Raw genomic sequence first — 24880 nt, 5'->3', positions numbered from 1 at the left:
ATGTGGTGCACAGTTTTGTCAGTATTTGCAAGAAGCATTAGTGGTATCGCTGTCATTATTGCAACACAAAGAGTAATAAAAAACATACACGTATGTTCTACCAAACCCAAAATGAGCTGAGAACATTGTTGGAATTTTGGTGTCACATTTTTAAATCATAGTTGCGTTATGGCCTCTATAATCTATCGATTGGGTAGTATGAAGATTAAAAGAGTGTTGCAGCAAACTAAGTCCAAACATTTAAAAATTAATCGGTACGCACATCTATTTACCGAACAGTCGCAATCTGCACTGCTGGTCATTAGACATGTAACACTCTGTTTTTGAAACACAGTCATAACACAACGAGTTCTTGAAATTCAGGACTCATTTCTTCGCCACGAAACTATGGGATTTTGTCTTATTTGTTTCTCCTGTAGCGTTACTGAGAAACAGTTACTATTAAAAATCTTAGAAGCCACAACGTAAACAACATCATTAGTTTAAACGACGTTTTGTCTTCTCTTTTTCAATTTTTTTTCTAGTCCACAAGTGCTGTGTTGGCATGACTGGTTCACAGTGCCAGTTTTCTGATGATATTATGCCAGTGTAGTTGGTACTGTGACGTATGTTTATGTGCTGCTAGCTTTATTATATAATATAATAATTCCAATCCCAAAGAAAGGAGGTGTTGACATATGTGAAAATTACCGAACTATCAGTTTAATAAGTCACAGCTGCAAAATACTAACGCGAATTCTTTAGAGACGAATGGAAAAACTAGTAGAAGCCGACCTCGGGGATGATCAGTTTGGATTCCGTAGAAATGTTGGAACACGTGAGGCAATACTGACCCTACGACTTACTTTAGAAGCTAGATTAAGGAAGGGCAAACCTACGTTTCTAGCATTTGTAGACTTAGAGAAAGCTTTTGACAATGTTGACTGGAATACTCTCTTTCAAATTCTGAAAGTGGCAGGGGAAAAATATAGGGAGCGAAACGCTATTTACAATTTGTACAGAAACCAGATGGCAGTTATAAGAGTCGAGGGACATGAAAGGGGAGCAGTAGTTGGGAAGGGAGTGAGACAGGGCTGTAGTCTCTCCCCGATGTTATTCAATCTGTATATTAAGCAAGCAGTAAAGGAAACAAAAGGAATATTTGGAGTAGGTATTAAAATCCATGGAGAAGAAATAAAAACTTTGAGGTTCGCCGATGGCATCATAATTCTATCAGAGACAGCAAAGGACTTGGAAGAGCAGTAGCACGGAATGGATAGTGTCTGGAAAGGAGGATATAAGATGAACATCAGCAAAAGCAAAACGAGGATAATGGAATGTAGTCGAATTAAGTCTGGTGACGCTGACGGAATTAGATTAGGAAATGAGACACTTAAAGTAGTAAAGGAGTTTTGCTATTTGGGGAGCAAAATAACTGATGATGGTCGAAGTAGAGAGTGTATAAAATGTAGACTGGCAATGGCAAGGAAAGCGTTTCTGAAGAAGAGAAATTTGTTAACATCGAGTATAGATTTAAATGTCAGGAAATCATTTCTGAAAGTATTTGTATGGGGTGTAGCCATGTATGGCAGTGAAACATGGACGATAAATAGCTTGGACAACAAGAGAATAGAAGCTTTCTAAGTGTGGTGCTACAGAAGAATGCTGAAGATTAGATGGGTAGATCACATAACTAATGAGGAAGTATTGAATAGGATTGGGGAGAAGTTTGTGGCTCAACTTGACCAGAAGAAGGGACCGGTTGGTAGGACTTGTTCTGAGGCATCAAGGGATCCCCAATTTAGTATTGGAGGGCAGCGTAGAGTGTACAAATCGTAGAGGGAGACCAAGAGATGACTACACTAAGCAGATTCAGAAGGATGTGGGTTGCAGTGGGTTCTGGGAGATGAAGAAGCTTGCACAGGCTAGAGTAGCATGGAGAGCTGCATCAAACCAGGCTGAGGACTGAAGACCACAACAACAACAACAACAGCTTTATTTAGAGTCAGAAGTGGCGGTTTTTATGCATACCTTTATTGGAGAAAATTATGTTACGCAACCAACTATCAAAACTGAATTTTTGCGATCGCGAATACCAGGATGTGGATTGGAGTAACTAGCCGTTAAGAAAACTGACTTCTGCATTGACGCTTGATGACAGAAACAACGAGGTGGGAATATCATTACGAATTTAAGTGACTTTTATTGTACAAAGCAGGGAATCATGCCGAAAAAAACCGGATTTCATCTTCAGTATGTATACAGCTGTGGACGGATTTGTGAATCGTTCTTCACTCGATAATAAGAAATTACTTTCATGCCGAAAAAGTTCCTGTTGTCAATGGACAGCTACATCAACGACCAGGATATGCCAGCTTCCCAGTTACTATATTTTGTGCTTACAGTACGATCCATAGAATTTTACCCAATTCCCATCTATCACTGTTGAAAACATTTTACTAGCTATAAAAGTCATTAGATGTAGGAATTGTTTCAATTCGAAAGCGATAAGACTACCGACCTGGAAAGATTTTGTATCAATTTGCATTTAAGATCCTTTAATTTTTTATGCTGCTTAAAAGTCTCTGAAGTTGTAGATTACTCAGAAACAAGAACAGTTTTGTATTGGTTTAAGATCGTGTATTTATTCGTCTAGTTATTCCAGTCCTTTATGTAGTGAATGAAGCTGATGATACTAGGGACTGCTCGTAGTTGTAAGTAAGGAATCATGATCAGGACAATATTTCGAATAGAGGTAGAAGGAAAAATATTTTCTGTATTTATGAGGGAAGGAACTATTTTGTAGTATGTAAGAACTAGGAGGTATGAAAAATCCAGTTCTGATGTGTTACATTAAAGTTTAAAACATGGGTAAGTCTGAGGGACTATTTTATACGTTGGGAGTTATTGATTATTAAAACTGAACCAGGAAAAAGAGGTTTTGTGTTGGATTACGGAAAGTACGAGGCACCAGGGCTGTTAGTACTGGGGCTAACTCACATAAACTAAACAACAGAGACTTCCTTTATTTACACATTGCTGGGACAGTAACAAAAGCAAATGTCCATCATAGCACTACTAGCATCAGAGAAGACAAAATATACTTCGAGGCAGATTTACGTCGAGTGACTACTGTTTCTTATTAGTTAACATGACGACTGTTTTTTCACACAACATACATAGCAGTGACATATATAAACTTTACTGATAATATACCATTGGCAATCAGAACATATATTTGTTTATTTTGTAAGATTCAATGGTAGAGTGCTTTACATACAAAGATAATAATTAACTTTGTTATATCACATACTACACAATTTCACTCCAAAATAGTGTTATATACGTTAACACGATATCTAAAGAAAGAAATGTGTTTGAACAAGAAAAATTTAGAGTAACATTGGTGAAATTTACAATAACTTTTTTTGGTTCGACCTGATCGTTCAAGATAATGTCCTGATGTTTCATCATATATAAGAAACTTTCTATTTCTTGTAAAATATTTAGTTCATGTCCTTTTTCATTGGTGTGTGGTACTTATTGTTTTAACGGTGAGCCAATGAAGATAATATCATGGCAGTGAGTTCCAGATGTGATATAAACATTGTTTTGAAAATTCCTTCTGTCTTCGAAATTTTCTTTTGGCTCCCATATATCAATTTATAAACACAAGGTCGAGTAAATTTACAGGACTGATCTAGAGAATAAGATATTTGTGATTATGTTGCGTATAATGATGTTTATTTTTCTCAGACTGTTTTTTTTAGGTGTAACTGTAATTTGATCTGTTAGTGTTCCTCAACGTAGAAATATTTTCACTGTTTGACAAAATATAGGTACTAAGAATGTTAAATTAATAAAAGAAGCAAATGGTATATGGTGGGAATCATGTCCAAAAAAAACTGTATGATGAGATTACTCGGGTAATCCCATCTCCACCAAGCAGAGTCAACGTTCTTCATGTCAAAAAAAAAAAAAAGGTGAGAAAATCATCAGATCTGACGCAACGACACCGGTCGAATCTCAACAGCCACCAACCGACCCCAACAATCTCACCATCTTCAGCAATCTCAATGCGTCCAGCAACCAGCTACTCACTGCTAAACAAATGATTCTCCTCATGAAACGGAATCTCTTGAGATACATGACGACGAAGGTTTCTAAACGGTACCCTCCAGGCGTAACTCGAGATGAAACTCCAACATGTCCACAGAATCCGGTGAGAACCCAGTAAAGATTGATCTTAATGTTCTAACTAGAATTGTTATAATCGAAAATCTTCACCCCAAAGAAACCGCTAAGTCTTTCCATACCTGGACTGAAAGAATTCAACCTTCTACAATTTGTGATTTACATGGAATAAAGAAGGAACCGTGTCGAACTCACCACTCAGCAAACCGACTTTGAAACCAAACTTACAAACATAAAAATAATTATAAATAATTGACAAGACTTTGAAAGACATAACTGACAACATACTACAACATTTTGGAGGAGACAAAAGCATTATATCACATGAACAAGGTGGTTTCAGAAACACAATACCGCTGATCCATGGTTAAGGCAGCGGAAGCCTGCAGTTTCGCAGGTGCAACTGCTACCCTCTTTCTGGACACAGAACGCTCTTTTGATAAGATACAGACGTCTTCAGAACGTGCTAAAGCACAACTTCCCACCTGCAGTAGTACCATTATTAGCTAACCTCATTTAAAACTGGAAAGTACAATTACGAGACGGGGGTCAAAAAAGGCATTTCTCTTTTTGTTCACTAAAATATGGGGGACAGGTGGTGTAGATGTAGGTGTTGCTGTAGCTGGTGCTTGTTCCATCAGGCATGGGGCTTTGGCCAGTAAGTGCTGCACTGTGTTGAGCACTGTAGCTATTTGCAGAGCCTGGAACTGAAGCATCTGTGCTAGCTTTGTTGCACCTAACGCTGGCAGCTGTGGCGCCTGAGGACAGGGTGGGACAGGTGGGGTGGGGATGTTGGAAGAGACAAATGCAACAAATACACAAGGCGAACAACATATATACGTACAGAAGCAAAGAAAACGCTGGTAAGGAAAGACGATAACAGACTGTTGAAGCAAGTAATCACCTCTTCAAAGGAAAGGCATGAGAGAATTAAGGCGCCACCAAAACACAAAAGGCAATAGCGTGGCCGCGGAGCACTGGGTTCTTCCTATAACTTGTCACCAAAATGAGATCGTGCCCACTCATATAATATGGGGGTTTAGGAAGCTATTTTCTCAGATAGCTAGACAACAAATCAATCAAATCTTATTAATGGAGTTTATTACAATATGCTAAATTGACAATACTTATCTTGCGTTTGTAGAAATATGTGTCGCAAGCAAATGGCGACATACAAATAATCAATGTTCTTCGATATACACAATTTCCATGGAAGCAAATCACTCAAGTCACTGCTACAGACTTTATATCACAGCCCGTCTTCTGGTGAGGCTCTTCTAATGCAGCCAAGGCTAGCTGGAGGAACGCTTACATTCTCTTCGTATAGATGCCGCTCCTGTCGTATTGTCATCCGAGTAAGTGTTCTATTGGCTGACGTCGTCTTACAGCCTTCTCTACTGTGAGGTTCCAGGCCTATGTGCCAGGCTCTTGATGGTACACCGGAACCAGTGTACTGGAAGAAAGAGGTAGAGCGATGAAGCTCCTCAGTAGGAGGACTGCATCCTCTACTGATGACAATTTCTCTCTCTGTGTACATTCGGGTAATATGTGGAAGGAGTCCCGCCAGTCACGGTCTGAGAAATGAGGGCAAGTGGAACACAGTACATGCGACTGCACGAGTGATGCGTGCAATGATAGGAGATGAAGCCCAAATAATTAACTGTTGAATGGCAATGGCAACTTGAAATTCACTGAACGGCGTTCCCAGTAATACTTGATGCCCCAAGATACCTGTGCAGAAGTAGAGTGTTTCTTGACTGGTATGCTAGACAGGAGATTCATATCTCTGTGGCGAGTCGAGAGACAGTTAAACCTTCCATGCTCTAGGTTATTTTGTTTGGAGATATTAATGTGCAATGACAACGATGAGCAATGTTATGTTGGTGGGGGTAGAACGATTGAGAGGTTGGGGAGCTGGGAGTATTGCCCCATGGAGCTTAAGTGTACTGCACATCTTGCTAAAGCTGACTTTGGAAAAGCATGGTGGAAATTGGGGCCACTGTTCCTAGTAGAGGACACTGTTGTCAGTGATGTATTGTCGCAGGGTTCATCTGTCATGAAGGGCAGGAGAACAAAATTCCATTCAAACTCCTTGAGTCTGTGCTTATGTGAAGAGTGTCACAAGGTATGAGAAACCTACTTTGGGTGAATGTAGAAATAGAGTTATTGTGTGAGGTACAAACACTTTAGTAGACCGATGAATTGGGCACATAACAGTGTTTTATGTGCAGGTGTGTGTGTGTGTGTGTGTGTGTGTGTGTGTGAAACAGATGGTGAACAAGCAGTACTGATAATTTTGATACTGAGGGATTACCAATTTGGATGTTCCAGACAAGGGTGGTCTAAACAGGATAAGGTAAAACTACAACCTTGGGCAAGCTGCTGATGTAACTGCATTATGCACACAGGTTGAAGATATTAAATGATTAGGAAAAGCAGCATTCTAAAAATTATTGTTGGAATTCAGAGGGCTATTTAATCTACAGAGTTCATTACCAGTATTCTGGTCGACCATAGAAGTCCTATCGGAAACCAATCACCTGTATATCATAAGCCACACGGATTCCCCCCCCCCCCTCACCTATTACCAGTAATAGTTATAAGCAAATAAGCAATAGATACTGAGGATAGTACAAGTTCATAAAATACGCCCGTCGTAACAGTGCCTAAGATGTGTTCAGACAGAAAACGAAATCTCGCTTCTTCTGTAATTACAGGCACCTCAGTGCATGTATGGTTACAGATAGATGTACAGTACCAAAAGATACGGAAACCCTGGAGAACTTGGCACAATGTAATTATTTCTCGACATAAGTGTAATCAATTATGAGTAGTACAAGGCAACCGACCAGAAACTCCGTTTACAGTTCCTTTAGGTCATTCCCAGTATCAATGAAACCCACTTGGTTCGAAAAATGAGTGGGCACGTTTCAACGATTGTTGAATGAAGTTTTGAGAGGATTCAAGTCATAGCAGTATATAGCGTGTTAGTCTGTCTTGATCATATTGAATCTGCAGAAGATGTCAAGCAACATGTTCAGAGGTAGAAGGAAGTTTTAATAGGTTCCAGTGATCAAGTCTCGGCCTAATGGTAGATGTGTGTCATTATGAATTGCGCAAGTGAATGACTTGGAAGTAGTATTTAGCGAATGTGGAAATCAGATCTGAGGTTAATTCCAGCTGTGTGAAATTTTCCTAACACTGAAAATGTGTAAGGAGATACACTAATTTTCAAGACCTGCAATTACTACAAGAAATTCACTTTGAGTTTTGTTATTATGCAAAAACTTAATATGAATTTCATATAGCAATTTGCAAATCTTGAAAAGGAGTGTATTTCATGGCTTTTGGGCCATGACCACTCATTCATTTGGTGGGCAAGGATTTGGAGTTCCAATGAATAGCAGATCAAACCACATTTCAAAAATTTTGGTCTGTGGATACATTTCTTAGATATAAGTTAACAGTGAATACAATTGTTAAAATCTTCTTTTTGCTCAACACAAGAAAGAGTTGCTTCTCAGTCTTTTGTGTATCTTTTGTGTATTTATTGGTACATAAAGAACCTGTCACTGTGTGGGCCCTATTGACCAAGATCAATGGAGTTATTGGCCAAGAACATCATGACATGACTGGCTGACCTCGTTTCCCATCCCCTTCCCACCACTCTTCCCCCTTCTACTCCTCTCCCAAGGGCTTACCTTGCATGTAATAGGCACAGCTGTATCAGCTGACACTGCTGATGTCAGCGATTTTCTGTCTCATATACACCCACTGCTACACTACTAACATGCCTGTCTCTAATTGAATCTCAGTTAGACTCGTTCCTCTGCCGATTTAGAGCGAATGTTGCTGTCAGAGGTGGCAGCTGTGTCTTCTACATGTCACATCTTGCATGTTCCCTAACCACAGGGCTAAAATCACATATTCTTCTGCTACACAGTACACAAAAACAGTAAGTACACGTAAATTGTTTGCTACACTTTCGTCGTTGTATTTTTAATCTACAATTATGTTTTTTTTTTTTTGCACGTGGAATACGGTTAAGAGACAATGAGTCTCTGACTTTCAGAAATCTTTTCCTAGCCATAAAATTTATTAGGTGATAAATTTGATCGAATGCAGAAGTGATGAATTCATCAAACAGGATGGGTTTCACACTAACGAAGCTCAGATTTTTACGTTGCCTGAACATACTTTTTTCTTCCACTTATTCCTGCAAACTTGCATAATCAGGTGGTGATGGCGGCGATTGCTGGAAGTTATGGGTAAAGAATCGTGATGAATAAAGTGTTCGGACGAATGTTGCCTGAGAAAGGATGTGCGATATTTATGCTGGTAATAATTTTTATCTGGAATGTAGTAACTAGGAGGAACATACTCGCCCAGATATCCGAGCGCGTTAACAAAGCGCTACAGGTATTCATGGAGGCGACCCTGTCCCAGGTCGAACCCTCCTCTCGGATTAACGGTGAGCGCTCTTCAGTCACTCGGCCTAGAGGTGACTTTTATGCGCTTTCCCCCAGCCCCCAGTGTAAATACTGGTCTGTAGCCTCCGCCCCGCCCCAGATAACTGCTACACAAACATTCAGAAGAAAGCTTTCGCGCCGGCCGCGGTGGTCTCGCGGTTCTAGGCGCGCAGTCCGGAGCCGTGCGACTGCTACGGTCGCAGGTTCGAATCCTGCCTCGGGGATGGATGTGTGTGATGTCCTTAGGTTAGTTAGGTTTAAGTAGTTCGAAGTTCTGGGGGACTGATGACCACAGCAGTTGAGTCCCATAGTGGTCAGAGCCATTTGAACCATTTTTGGAAAGCTTTCGCTTTCACCAGACGCAGGCAGATGAGGTACACAGCCTGAGTGCCGCCTTCAGTGGTCGCGTCAAGAACGGTATTGGGTCACCAACATAGCTTCAGCACATGTAACAATTTCGATCCCGTACAGAACTGGCAAACGGCAAAGGAGAAGAAGAGGAACTAGGAGACACGTAGTATTTCAGTTCTGTGGGAATAGAATGAGTTGGAGCCTTCACTTCTGAGGGGACGAGTGTACTATATGAAAGTTAATACGATGGTTTGCTCTCTGGAAATAGTTTATACCCTGTGAGGTGCAGATTATTAAAAGTGAACTGCAAAAAGACTCTTTAAGTATTTGGATACGAAAGACAGAAGGAATATGCAGATATAACGAGCGCAGCAGATCAGAGCTGTCAAGGATTGGTGATAGACTGAGGCTGACTGTCGCAAATTTTCCTGTAGATAATATTCTTATTTACTTATTTCCAAATTAGAACTGCGATACATACTCATCTCCAGCGGTATCAGTACTACAGAAGACATTTTCCTCGGCTGCATAGTGTTCCATATCAGTTAGTTTTTAATATAACGCACAAGTTACGTATATTTTTCTTTGCACATGCCAAAAACTTTTGTGAATAATTTACATATTATTACCTGAGCGTATGCCACTGGTATTCAGCACATACAGGGTGAATTACAATTATGTGAATACTATTTGAGAAAAAGGACTTGCTCCGAGTTTTCGTTATACAGAGTCTCAACCTGATCAATACATTTGTTGCACTCAACGTTCCGGAAAACAGTTTAATGATAATTGTCTGCTATTAATCCAATTGCTACTTGCTACAAATCTTCTGGTAAACGAGCAGGTGATCATCTACCAGAAAATCGTTGTGCAGGCCTTCGCCACGCTTTTGTCTCGGGCAGAATAACTCCCAATAAGCTTGCAATCATTCTTCTCTGCTCAAGTGTAAGTTTATCAGACATCGGTTCTAACAAACTGGACTAAAAAGCGAAACCAAATTAAAATTCTTCACATAATTTTGACTCACCTTGTAGATATGGTACATGTTTGTCAAATGTTATGTACTTTAAATCGTAAGGCGATTAACTTGACTCATCACAGGTTACACCTAATCATTTGTACATTATATTATCTTTGTTAATATAATGTCTTACAACGGAATGCGTTTCAACAACAGACATTTGCAAGAGAATTCGTGAAATTTCGATGCATTTTTTGTTTTTTAACTCCGTCTCTCTGTTAAAAGCAATGCAGGATGTTTCGTCAGATATGTAAAACTTCATGTTTCATCTAAAATATTTGCTTTCCTACAGTTTTCAGCAGTCGCTGGGACTGCCAGGAATTGTGTTACGCCACTAACTGAGTTTTTGTAGCTTTAAGTGTGAACTAAATGGACACAGTTTTAAGTGTGAACTAAATGAAGACAGTTTCATGTACGTGAAGTTCACAAATTCCATGAATATTGTTTTGAAATATTCCTGTTAGTCCTATGGCCGGCCGGTGTGGTCGTGCTGTTCTAGGGGCGTCAGTCTGGAACCGCGTGACCACTATGGTCGCAGGTTCGACTCCTGCCTCGAGCATGGATGTGTGTGATGTTCTTAGGTTAGTTAGGTTTAAGTAGTTCCAAGTTCTAGGGGACTTATGACCTAAGATGTTGAGTCCCATAGTGCTGAGAGCCATTTGAACCACTTCTTTCATCACAGGTGACGTAGGCATCCTAGGGTTCTATCTGATGTTGAAATAGCGAATAGAGGAGACCTCTTAAGATCTGTAGCTCGATATCACGCCATCTGAAGGGTATTCGGGTTGACGCCGTGTGAGCTACGGAGAATACGTGCTGGTACACTGTACGCAGCTGTTGTTTCATTACGAACCATCAATAACATCGCATGTCGAGGACTGATTGCAAGCTATGAACGCAAGAAAAAAGGACTCCATTGCCTTCGTGTGGTTGGTAGGCTATATGACAACATATTGCGCTACCACGGTCGCCGCTGACCTGTTTGGAAACACGCACAAGTATCAGAGGATCCTCAGTCTGTTGTCGTATCGGGACAGCGGATTCCTGAGGTCACGCCAATTCTCCACTGCAGCAGTGAGGATATCCTGCAAAGTAGTGTATGCAGGCCCTCTCGCGCAACGTGTAGCTGCTGTGACGTCGAAATGTCTGAGGAAGGAGATGAAATGGACACACATGTTAACACTGTTCTCAAGTGATATTGCACTTACCGCTGTTGCCGGGTATGTGGGCCTTGTTCTTCTTGCGAGGAGTGACTTACGCCAGCTGAACCAATGTCTCAGAGCTAGATCGCAAGGGAGATGCCAGCGGCGACCACTTGCGGACCACTACCGGAAGGTGAGGACAGTCTACGCCGCACTGTCCAGCCCGTACCAGGAGGTCCTATCGGCCCACCAGATATTCTTAGTTTTATTCATGGTGACAGCGCTGTGCATCATATCTTGGAATGCAGTTGCCGCTGTTTTATTACAGCACTAGAAACAGCTCGTGGTGAGACTTATTTTGCATATACTGTGGCAGTCGTCACTGGTGTTAATGGTGACAGTGGCCTGTCCATGGAGGCGGCGCAGACAGCTCCTGTCCTGTGCCGGCTATTTCTGGGTTCGACTCTCCGCACCTCAGAAACGGCAGAGCTGCACCACTTCTGCCGACTGGCTCGCAGCCAGAGTCCCACTCATTAACTTTACATCATCGTTCCCTTGGTTACGCGGATACTGTTGGCCTCATTGTCTTTCCTTACAACTTGCATCATTATTTTTTTAATTTTCTGGGAATTTCTCTGAAAAAATGAACAATGAACTAAATGTTATTACAGCAGTATTGTTGATTATGGGTTGTTCTGCACTAATATTCTATAACAGTGTTGCTATGATTACGAATTTGTAGAATACATGGCCATTACACAATTTTTACCAGAATGAATCATTTCACATTGTGTCGTACACACTTTCTCGTAGATGGCCAACCCATTCAAACAACTGTCATACCATATCCAGTACTTATAATCGATCTACTCACATGAAATAAGTTTTGCACCACCTCGGTTCCGAGAGTTGGCGAACCTGTACAGAAAATTGGAATAGAAATCAACTTAAAAATCATTTCCGCCTTTTTGTTGCTCACGAAAATCACACATTGCATGTTGTACAACCAGACAGCGACACCTTCGGAGGTGGTGGTCCAGACTGCAGTACATGCCGGTATTTCTAATACCCAGTAGCACGCCTTTGCATTGATGCTTCCCTGTATTCATCGTGGCATAGTATCCACAAAGTCATCTAGGCACTGTTGGTCCAGATTGTCCCACTCCTCAACTGCGATTCTGAGTGGAACTCTCAGAGTGGTTGGTGGATCACGTCGTCCGTAAACAGCCCTTTTCAATATATCCCAGGCATCTTCGATACGGTTCATGTCTGGAGAAGATGCTGCCCACTCTAGTCGAAGGAAGTTATTCACAAAACGTGAACAATGGGGGAGCGAATTGTCGTCCATGAAGACGAATGCTTCGCCAATATGCTGCCGACATGGTTGCACTATCGTTCGGAGGACAGTGTGTCTAAGGCGTTCAGCCTGACCGGGTTGCCTCCAAACACGTCTCTGACGATTGTCTGGTTGAAGGCATATGCGACACTCCTCAGTGAAGAGAACGTGGTGCCAATCCTGAGCGGTCCATTCGGCATGTTGCTGGGCCCATCTGTACCGCGCTGCATCGTGTCGTGGTTGCAAAGAAGGACCTAGATATAGACGTCGCGAGTGAAGTAGGGCATCATTCAGCCTGTTGCACACAGTTTGAGTCGTCTCACGTCATCCTGTGGCTGCACGAGAAACATTATTCAACTTGGTGGTTTTTCTGTCAGGGTTCTTCCGAGCCATAATTGGTAGGTAGCGCTCATCAACTGCAGTAGTAGACCTTGCGCAGCCTGAGCGAGGCATGTCATCCACAGTTCCTGTCTCTCTAATATCTCCTCCATGTCAGAGCAACGTCGCCTTGGTTTACTCCGGGACGCCTGGTGACTTCCCTTGTTGAGAGCCCTTCCTGTTAGAAATTAAAAATGCGGACGCGTTCGGACTGCGGTTTTGACCGTCTAGGCATGGTTGAACTTCCAACAATACGAGCCGTGTACCACCTTCCTGGTGGAATGACTGGAATTGATCTGCTGTCGGACCCTCTCCGTCTAATAGGTGCTGCTCACGCATGGTTGTTTACATCTTTGAGAGGGTTTAATGGCATCTCTGAATAGTCAAAAGGACTGTGTCTGTGGTACAATATCCACAGTCAAACGTCTGTCTTCAGTAGTTCTGGGAACCAGGGTGATGCAAAACTTTTTTTGATGTGTGTAGAATCATTAACGACAGCTCCCCTGCAGCAACCTAGAACACTTGGTAAGTAGATAAAACTTGTTGATCAGACTCGTCGGCACTTGTTGTGGCTGTGCCCTCCTGTGATGTTTCGTGATTCCTGGCTGGATGAGAAGAGGGTGCTATGATAGGTGGGTGGACGGTTTCCTCTCACTACAACACAAAATGGACACGTGGTACTTAACTTCAGTGATGTCCGTGGTTAACAGCAATTAAACATAGTGTACTAATTCTTGGCTCTTGTCTGTGTCCATATCACACCTATATACTATGATTGACGTTTTCTCAAAGCTAGCTAAGGTGCGAGACGACGACTATCACTGTGGAAGGCTAGAGCACAGCGCGGCATATTGAGACGCAATGCCAACTAAGTCTCGATGCGACATAACAGGGGAAGGTACCGAGATCAGAGAATGAGACAGCTCGGTTTTTTTCTGTATTGGGTTTCGATCCCCCCCGGAGGGAGTGTGCTCGCAGCAGCTTAGTACGACACGCTCTTCAGCCTAAGCAGAATATTTAAAAACGTAGTAAGAAGATAATAAACAATAAAAGCAGGCGATAAATACGGTAACTTTGCAAATTGTAAAATGGTCGAAATTCAACACTGAACACTCACTTAAACACCGCACTAAAAAGTTGGCACAGAGATGAAACCCTACAACCTATGGCACATGGAGTGGGGGGGGGGGGGGACCCGGACAAACGAGGGGAAAAATGGGGGGCTGAGGAGGGAGACAGGTCGGTCGTCGACGGCTGCTTGAATGCACGGCCCAGGGGGCGCCATCGGCGCGTTCCCTGTGGGCGTGTCCTGGTCCCCTCGTCTCATAGGGACGCCTGGTTCTGCGCCTGCTGTATAGTGTTTCCTAGTGCCGACCGGTGTGCTGGTGAAGGCGTACTCCAGCAGATTGTGGACCTCTGAAAACGGAATTCCCTGACAGTTACCGAAGTGGAATATCCCACGTTCAAAGGGAAGCATTTTCACATGAGTCATCTGAGTACAAACGACAGCTCCCTCAATGCACTGCCCTTTTACACCTTGTGCACGCCATACTAACACCGTCTGTGTACCTACATATCGCTATCGCTTGACCTTTGTCACCTCAGCATAAATGAGACTGAGTTGACAATATTTTTAAATGACTGTGATACGATTTTATTTGTTGAACATAGGTGCTATTCTCGTACTGAAGTAACTGAGCCGCCCATAACCATATGTTTCAGTAAAGCATAGTTTTTGGTAGAAACACCTGAAAATTAGTTCTGTGAAGAGCAGTACATAGTTGTACGCGCTGGTGAACCCTCGAAGAGTTTATTATTAAGCAGGTAGACTTAATAATACCTCCAGGCGTAGGGATGAATTTATCTGATATCGAAATTTGTACAATGTTCGATACCGCTATTTTGTAACTAAGAATAACGAAAATGATAAACTGCCGATCCTTAACTGTAACGCTGATTGTCCTATGAGTTCTAGTGATTATGTGGCTGTACACCAACATATATCATTCGAGATATACCTGTGTCAGGAAATTTGGGTGCAGCTAACAAATTATGTGCTATAACTACAATTAAAGGATATTTTCTATAGAAAACACATTTATTTGTTAATTTATTTATTTACATACTTATTTTACGAGGCAATAGTAAGGAATTCAGCCCTTTCTTATGTCTAAACTGTCTTGGGAGAGCTAACGCTGAACTTTGCCTAGCTCATGAATTGCACCTCATAATACTAATAATACCAATACTGCTGCTACCAATACTAAAGTAAGCGAATGTATGCTGTTACAGTAATGGCGGTGTTATCAAAATTGTATTAAATAATTATCACCTAATGATTCATTCCTTTCGAATGGAAACAATGATAAAGAAACAGTAGTACAAGTCAACTAGTTATGATGGAGTAATATCTGAGGAAGTAGATGATTGCTCCAGGGAAGAGAAAGAAATAATGCTGGAAAGTTAGTAGATGGGTTTAAGGGAATAATTAAATTAATACGTAGTTTCGAGGAAATCTGGGACGTGTAGACCCGTACGGCGAATCACATTTTTGCTAAACTAAGTAGTTGTTCGTCTCCACAGGCGTCGTCATCGAAGTGAGAGTAGGCTCGAGACGTGCAGCACAGCACGGACACAGGTTGGTGGGAGCAGTATTGTGCTGTGGGAGACATTCTCCTCTGCATCCATTAACGCTTGATGTCTTTCCTGCCGGCGATGTCATCTTCCAGCAGTGTAACTGCTCATCTGTCGGAACAAGATCCTTGCTACAGTCGTTTCAGGAGCAGACTCTTGTAGGGGTCTAGACGACCAAAGTAGCCTGATGTAAAACCTATGAAACCCATCTGGGTCGATATCTTGCCACACCACCCCGTATGTAAATCAGCGGCCTTTTATTTGTGCGAGTTACATGATCTGTCCGTAGACATAAAATGCCACATACCTCCACAAACCAACCAACAAACTGCCGGATCCCTGATACGCAGAATGAGTGATGTATTTCGTTCCAGAGACGAACAGACACGCTATTAAGTACGTGGTCGTAACTTTCGGCTCATCGATGCACAGACAGTCTTTTTCGCCTCGTTCTGTTTGCTTGTGGAGCAGAAATGGAGATGACTAGTATTGGTTCAGGGTACGAGGGTACTCTCCACTACGCACCGCACGGTGGCTTGCGCAGTGTGTATGAAGATGTAGATGTACGTTCACTTGTACCACTTCAGGTTGCTAACCTGATCATGTGTTTCACACACAAAAATAAGTTTTCCAGACGTAATCTATGAGTAGACGTAAACTACACTGCAGTCTCGCATTTCTTACTGATCTAGATACCAGCGAGATATAAACGAGAAACTATAGAATTGTGTTTGTACTGGGAACACAGCAGTTGTCAACATTAATGAAGTGAACACAGGCTTAAATCCTTTTTATTCGTTTTATTGATAGTTGCTGTGCTTTCAGCACATTCGACCATTATAAAATGATCGAAAGTCAAAATTACAATCGTGGAAATTGTAATAAACAGTACAATCGACAGCGAATATGCCGAAATTAAGCAAAACGAGAGAGCCATCATTTCCTAGCTATCAAGATAATCTTTTCCTTACGATTTCATACAATAACCTAAATAACTATGTTAGACTTGTCTAAACTGTACCACTTTTGAGATTTTATTTATTACATAGTGAAAAGTACGTTATAAAATTATTTTAACATTGGCACCCTGAACTGTCGGATGTTGTTCTCGTTGTCTGATTCAAGGAACTGAAAATCTTGGAAAACTAAACACACTACGCTCAATTTTCTAAACATTTACAGGCTGAAGAAACTGAGAATCTGGTTTCTTAATTTGTAACTTCATTATAAACTATATCCCTGTACTTAAAGATACGTATTAATCTAATTTTAAGGAAATGTTCCAAGTTTTAGTTCTTACAACACTATTTGTAGGCATCGGGATACAAGTTTTACCCTGCGTTCCCTATCCCTGTGCACTTGGCAGTAGCTCACATTTTCTTATTTCATTCGTCTAGTTACTTCTTACATTCGGTCTTCACCAAAAACTCACTGCACCATTCCTCTGTTTTAGGAATGAGTTTCTGTGATGGCTTCCCACAGTCTCCGGAACACTTCCATTTCACAGGTCGAATTGTAGTTTTGGTTTCCTTCTCCTTTGCATGGATGCACAGCTTAAGCATAGTTTTTGTCTCTCATTGTTTCTTCTGCATCTAAATTATGGGACAAGCAGACTCGTCTGAAAAGTCTAACGCAAGTTTTCTTACGTCCGAGAAGCTCAAATTGAACATTGTCTCTTGAAATGTAAGAATATATCATGCCAAGTCGTTTTCATCTCCGTTGGAAAACATTTTCACATCTCTGTTAGAGTTTTTCTTTTCATTTTCAGCGTGACTCTTAATATTTCTCTCAGGGACATTTTATGTTTATTCATATACATTTAATCAATAATTGCCATTTAGATATAGTGTAACAACTTAGTCCAATTCATATGCGCTTCACTTGCCATAACGCTTTTGTGTTACCACATTATTCTTCGATTGATAACTTAGCATAAAAAATGCATGATAAAATGCACGACATCATATCTAAACATTATATTGCAATACTAATGCTAAACAAGTTTTTCAACTCCAGTATAGGAGCAAGTCTCTTAAATTGTACCGGAAACTTATAGCGGTACATTATAGGCAACTTCGCCGTTTCCCTTTTGTCACTTTCCTACGAATCAACCACAACGAATACAGAGTCATGGACGTCTGTAAATTAAAGTTTTTTCATGTACATTAATCAAAAATAAAACATTGTGTGACCTTGTAATGTTAATTCTTTCCGCCACGTGCGCAGAAGAAAAAGGTTACGGTAGAAGAAACCTACAACAAAATGATAGGTTCTTCAGATGATCTGTTCCTCAATTAGCAACCGATAACATGGCTCCAAGAAGCACGTATTTCACGCTGAGGTTACAAAATGTCGGACAGTGCGTAAGGTACGTACTTTGTAGTAGGGGTGCCCGTACAATAAAGGCAGCTCTCCCCTACAAATGTCAATTGTAGGCGACAAACTGCGTATTAACATCTAATCTCATTTGCTTCTCTTTATTAGAATTTTTAACATTAAATTTGTGGAGAACATTTAGCATAATATGTGCAAAAAGTTTCAGACATTCCACGGTAATACATATGCGTCGGAAACAGACTCTGTACTCATATTTTTATCGATGCGCGCCTAAACAGAATCCAAAATCGCGAAGAGATTTGACCTAAATTAAATCCAAATTTATTGCACTAGAGGGACGCAAGTAGCAATGGATGGTACCGCAGCAATATATTCATTAGGAGATCAATGAAATGGAAACAGTACCACATCAGCGAGAAAAGCAAAAGGTATACGTAAGCTTCAGTTGACTTAAAAAGTTGCTGTAAGAATCAGAATACTGGGATACGTACAAAAATGAATGGTAACGTGTAGGACCATAGCTCAGCACGACTGAAACATAATGAACTGCAATGTCACATCACATTTTCGTAAATTAATGTAGTACTGAAGATATACAAAGCAATTACATATTAATCGATAAGTGACAAATAGCACTCTATCCTCACTGAGAAACTAGAAGGTAACAAACAACAATATTTTAAATAAGCCCAAAATCCGATTAGGCTACAATTTAATTTAACAGCTTTTAGTTGCAACAGGTTCCTCGACAAGGGTAAACTTTTTGAAAGAAATTGATTTCCTGCTTTGGTTGCTTTTTTATATCTGTTTTATTATTACTTTGTATACCACGATGTTTCCTCTTTGTAGGCGGTTTCAATATAAAGTTAAACTCGTTAAACACGTATGTGTCGGGATACAGTCATATAATTTCATGAGTGTTCCGCGTCTGGTCATGTTTGAGAGCTGTAGCAATGATAACCCATTCCGTACGAACAGCAGCACACAGGAAAGCTTTTCACTAGCGTGATATCTCTGAACTGTGTGCAACGTTATTAACGACGTTTTCGTCAGAAGATGTCATTGTACATAGTTCAATGCTCCCTGGCGCTAGTAATGCCTTGGCAGCGTGCTGATGTTTGTACAGCGCCAGGTACGCTTACAGATCTCAAGCACAGCCAACCATGTGCTGTTCAAGAAATTATGCAACTGTAACCAAAAATATCTTTGCAGAAGTTTTTTAAAATTTCATACGTCGTCACATTGTCATGTCGTTCATGCCTTTACTTGCAAGCCACCGACTGAAAATACGAGAATAATAATAATAACTTTCCACATGCAGGTAGTAACAGAGGGAATGGGTGACAGATGTACGAGAAGATGTTTAAATGTTACTGACAGGTCTACAACTTAGCTTCCCATGTTTTTTCTCCAAGTTCGAGACTTTATTACGGAAAGCTTATAAAAACTGACGACTCGAAGCGGTCATCGCTGGCCGTCACATTCTCCCGTCTTTCGGGTAGCATACGAATCCCGCGGCGGAGGATCTGTGCGTCGTTTGTGGAGGTCCATGATTCGACCTTACTTTGCACTTGCTCATAAGACCGGAAGCACAGGTCAGCCAGGCCTTGTGTGATTTTCCAAGACAGGTGGTAGTCAGAGGGAGCAATGTCTGCAGAATACGACGAGTGGGATATTACATCCCATTTCAACGTTTGCAGCTGGTTTTGACGCGTAGGTCGAGTACAGTCATGCCGCAAAATGAGCTTTTCATGTCTGTCGCTATACTGTGGCCATCTGCCTTTCAGTGTTCGGCTCAAACGTGTCAATGGCTTGCGACAAGTATCTCCTGTCATTGTTTCCACTCGGTGTCAGTCGCTTTGAAAAGCTTCCCACTTCTACCGCCATGCCGGATTCCGACGTCAAAATCACCGTTCTTGAAGCGCTGAAACAATTCTCTGCAAGTACTTTCACTAATAGATACGTCACCATAGGTCTTACTTACTTAATTACTCCTTGGCGCTGCAGCCCGTGTAGGGCCTTGGCCTCCTGGACAATCTACGCCCAATCTTCTCTCCTGGTGCCTCGGCTCTCCATCTTCTGACTACCATTCTTCTCAAGTCCTCCTCCACCTTCTCTAGCCATGTGGTTCTTAGTCTGCTCCTTATACAGCGTCCTCCTGGTTTTCCTTTGAAAACTTTCTTGGCTGTGCTGTTCTCCACCAGTCTTTGTATACGTCCCAACTGACGCAGTCTATTACTCTTTATTTGTGTCGCGATACCTGCTTTGTTATACACCTCTCTGATATCATAATTTCCGATTAGCCAAAGCTCCCCTATCATCCATTGGTCTGTAAAAGTTTTTCCTATCTCTGCAACAACTCCCCAACATTTTGCCCTGTTGTCCATGTCTCCTAAACATACATCACTACAGGTCTCACTGCTCTAGAATACACAGTCATCTTCAGATTCCTACTAAGACTTCTTGCTTTTAACACTTTAGTCCATGCAAAGTAACCCCTGTTACCAGTTGCAATTCATGTATGCATTTCTTCTCTCATATCATTATTCTCAGTTATCAGTGGCCCAAGATATTTTAAGCTCTCACAGTGTCCTTATTCCTCGCCATTCAAAGTCATGCTTTCTTCTCCTTAACCACAGCTTTTCCTAGTTGTAAACATACACTTGGTCTTTCACTGATTAATTGTCAGTCACATCTTCGCTCCATATCTTTCTAATTTATTAACCTTTTCACCCAGGTCCCGTTTCCTCCTGGATAACAAATTATTATACACTGAAACACATATTCAATTAAAGAGATACGTAAACAGGCAGAATACGGCGCTGCCGTTGGAAACGCCTATATAAGACGATATGTGTCTGGCGCAGTTGTTAGATCGGTTGCTGCTGTTACAATGGCACACTATCAAGTTTTAAGTGAGTTTTAACGTGGTGTTATACTCGGTGGCAGAGCGATAGGACGCAACATCTCCGAGGTAGCGACGAGATGGGAATTATTCTGTACGACAAGTTCACGAGCATACCGTCTATACCAGGAATCCCGTAAAATATCAAATCTTCGACATCACTGCGGCTGGGAAAAGATCCTGCAAGAACGGGACCAACTACGACTGAAGAGAATGTTTAGTGTGACAGAAGTGCAACCCTTCCACAAACTGCTGCAGGTTTCAATGCTGGGCCATCAGCAAGTGTCAGCGTGAGTACCATTCAACGAAACATCGTCGGTTATGGACTTTCGGAGTCAAAGGCCCAGTCTGTACCCTTGATGACTGCACCACACGAAGCTTTACGCCTCGCCTGGGCACTTCAGCACCGAAATTGGACTGTTGATGACTGGAAAAACGTTCCCGGTCGCATGAGTCTCATTGCAAACTGAATCGAGAGGATGGACATGTACAGGTATGGAGGTAACCTCATGAATCCATGGACTCTGCATGTCAGCAGCTGACTGTTCAAGCTGTTGGTGTGGAAAGTGTGCAGTTCTGTGTTAGTGCTTGATACGTCTAGATACGACTGACAGGTGACAAAGTGCGTAAGCATTCAGTCTGATCGCCTGCATCCATTCATGTCAACTGTGCATTCCAACGGTCTTGGGCAATTTGATCAGGACAATGCGTCACCTCGAACGTCCAGAATTGCTTCAGAGTGTCTTGGCTCTAGGAGCGCTCTTCTGAGTTTAAGCACTTCCGCTGGCCACCAGAATCTCCAGGTATGATCATTATTGACCATATCTGGGACGCCTTGTGACGTGCTGTTCAGAAGAGAGCTCCACCTCCTCGCACTATTACGGATTTATGGGGAGCCCTGCAGGATTCATGGCGTCAGTTCCATCCAGCACTACTTCAGGCATTAGTCAAGTCCATGCCACGTCGTGTTGCACGACATGTTTGTGGTGGTGGGGGCCATTCACGAATTTAGGCAGGTGTACCAATTTATTTGGCTCTTCAGTGTATATACATATGCAAGATCGTTGCGTCACTTATTAAATACTGGTACCCCAGTGTTGCCACTTTATGTCTTTCGTATTACCCTCTCCAAGGCGACATTGAACAGATAGGGCAGAGCACATTACCATGCCGCAGTCCTCGGTTAACTCCAGACGCCTTTGATAATGCTCCCCCAACCTTTACTTCAGATGCTGTTCTTCTCAAGTCATTTGAACTAGTCTTCCCATTTTTTTTGTTTTGTTGGATACGCCAGTCTCTTGCATTGCATCCCTTTTGATTTTATCATAAGCTTGTTTGAAATAAATGAACAGCTGATGGACATCGATGTTATAAAATCTTTCAAGCATCTGTCTGATAGTAAAAATCTTATCTGTAGTTGATCTATTAGTTCTGAAACCACACTCGTAGTTTCTTTGATACGTTTATACATATCTTGTTTTCCTAATACGTTATGTACTATATCGAGTATTGCAATTCCTCTATAACTGTCATGGTCGGCTTTGTCGTGTTTCTTCTGCATAGAGCAGAGTATTTCTGTATTCCACTGTTCAGCTATATTTTCTTTCCACTATAATCTCATACAAAACCCATATTAGTTTTTCTCCGCCGTATGTTCTCATTTCTGTTGTAATATTGTCTTCTCCCGGAGCTTTATTGTTTTTAAAAGTCTTGATACTACCGTTAACTTCTTCAGTGTAGGTTCGTCGACTGATACCTGGTACTCCTCTTCTCTGTTTACTTCCTGCTGCAGCTCCTCTACGATACTAGCATCAACCTCACCTTCGTTTTCCGATTCTGTATTCAGTACACTAAAATACTCCACCCATCTGTCTAAAATTGATCTTTTCCTCTAATCAGCTTTCCCTCCTTATCGTTACAGGTAACTGTTCGGATTTCGGAACCTTTCTTTATATCTTTCACCCGCATATGTAATTTCCTTGTTTCCTGAGCAGTTTTTCTCTCTTCTAACTCATCAAACCACCGTTTTTCAAATTCTCTCTTTTCCTCCTATATTCCTTTTGTACTTCTCTTCTGCTGCTATTATTTTAAAAGTAATACTTGTTCTCCTCTGCAGAATCCTTTTTATTGCCTCATTCCTTTCTTCTATCTTGTTTCTTCCTCCTACAGTCTTCATGAAACCAGACCTAGGATCTCGATTGCTTCTTTCTAGCATGTATAGTTTCAGCAGTCTCACTGACCGTTTCCATCTTTCTTCAGTACCCCATGCTACTCAATCTTGACTTCGTTAAGTCTATTTGCCAAAATAATTTTACACTATTGTTCTGTATTCTCAACACTTCTTAACTTGGCATCATCAAATCGTGGCATAGTCATGCTACAAAATCACCCTTTCATGACGGTCGCTGTATTGTGGCCATTTATCTTCCAGTATTGGGCTCAAATGCATCAATTGCTTTCGAGAAATGTCTCCTGTGATTGTTTCCCTCTGTTCCAAAAGCTAAAAAAATCTTTTCTCTTCCATCGTCGTTCCGGTATTCGATGTCAAAATCACCGTTTCTGCGGCACTGAAACCATTCTCTGCAAGTTATTTCACTAATAGGTAACTCATCATAGGTCTCATCCAGCATTTAATGTGCCTCTGCCGCAGATTACTTCGTGTTAACCCAGAAAATTAGTACTTCAAGCAGATGACTAGAACTGCTCACGGAAGTTGACTCATTCCGTCGAGATGAATTCTATGATGCCATCACAAACAGACAAATATTGTGATGGCACTATGCTCACAGATGCATCAGCTTATTGTGTGACACTTACTACCTGCCACCCGCACCACCTCTTTTCGCTGCTGCCTTCTATTGCAAATGGCGGAAGCAAAGGTGTAGAGCTAATTGATTAGTTTATGAACGACGAAGAGGAGCATAAGCTATAAAGTTAGACTACACTAATTTTAGGCATGGCGTTTAATCGGCCTGTTTCACATATATCATTATTCGAGGGAGCATTGATTATTTCACTTTATACATGATTTATACATTAAACACGAAAAGACAAAAATTTCCCAGTGTAGGCAGGGGGAGCTAATTCAACAGACTTTCAGTTAAGTTAATTTGATAAGTAAACACAATGTTGACGCAAAAGTAATTAATAGTAAACTGTTTAGAACTGTCACGATAAAAAGTGCGTCAACCAACCACGAATATTGACTATGTGTCACAGAAACGAATCTTCATTCTTTACAGTACCAAACAATTATTTTGTCACGTTTTTCTTTTTGTACAGATTTATAGATCCAAGTGAGCTTTTATTTTCAGCTGTTTCACGTCTGAGAAAGAATATATATGCCTTCCGTAATCCATACCTTTCAGCGTGAAAAGGACGGTACACAGACTGTTTAAGGTATATCACAGAATACGTATGTTCTTTACCTTCATTAGTAGGTGCCCGGTGTCCACCCGGTTGCAAAAGTACGGCAATGTATAGCAGCGAAACCTCTTCTAAATGCGCCAAGGTCAACCCGGTTGACCAATTCAAAGGAACATTGCCTAGCAACGGACCAGTGTTGCGTTCACAGAGCGTAACAATGAGAGTAGCTGGCGTAGAAGTCTGTAGCGGGACACACATACACACACACAAATAGTTCTAGGGAGGTTTGCATCATCGAGACACCAATTCAAGAATTATTGATTACAGTAAACGGGGTGCTAAGCGCATAGAGAGAGTTGTAGCTGTTGTGAGCGTATTCGGGAGTATTCTGTAACTGTTAACAAATACAGCGTGTAGTAGAAAAGCGGGCCTATTTCGATACAGCGAAGCAGTTAGAGAAATATACTGTAAGAAATTATCAAACACAACAACGAAACCTTTGCGTATTGCCATTTCACGCACCGTTAAAAAAAATGGTTCAAATGGTTCAAAGGTCTCTGAGCACTATGGGACTTAACACCTGTGGTCATCAATCCCCTAGAACTCAGAACTACTTAAACCTAACTAACCTAAAGACATCACACACATCCATGCCCGAGTCAGGATTCGAACCTGCGACCGGAGCGGTCACGTGGTTCGAGACTGAAGCGCCTAGACCGCACGGCCACACCGGCCGGCTCACGCACCGTTCATGTTAGGGAAATGATG

The sequence above is a fragment of the Schistocerca gregaria genome, chromosome 1 (assembly GCF_023897955.1).
Source record: "Schistocerca gregaria isolate iqSchGreg1 chromosome 1, iqSchGreg1.2, whole genome shotgun sequence".
In the NCBI taxonomy this organism is placed as follows: domain Eukaryota; kingdom Metazoa; phylum Arthropoda; class Insecta; order Orthoptera; family Acrididae; genus Schistocerca; species Schistocerca gregaria.
The sequence above is the reverse complement of the archived record's forward strand: the minus strand, read 5'-3'. Positions refer to the sequence as shown.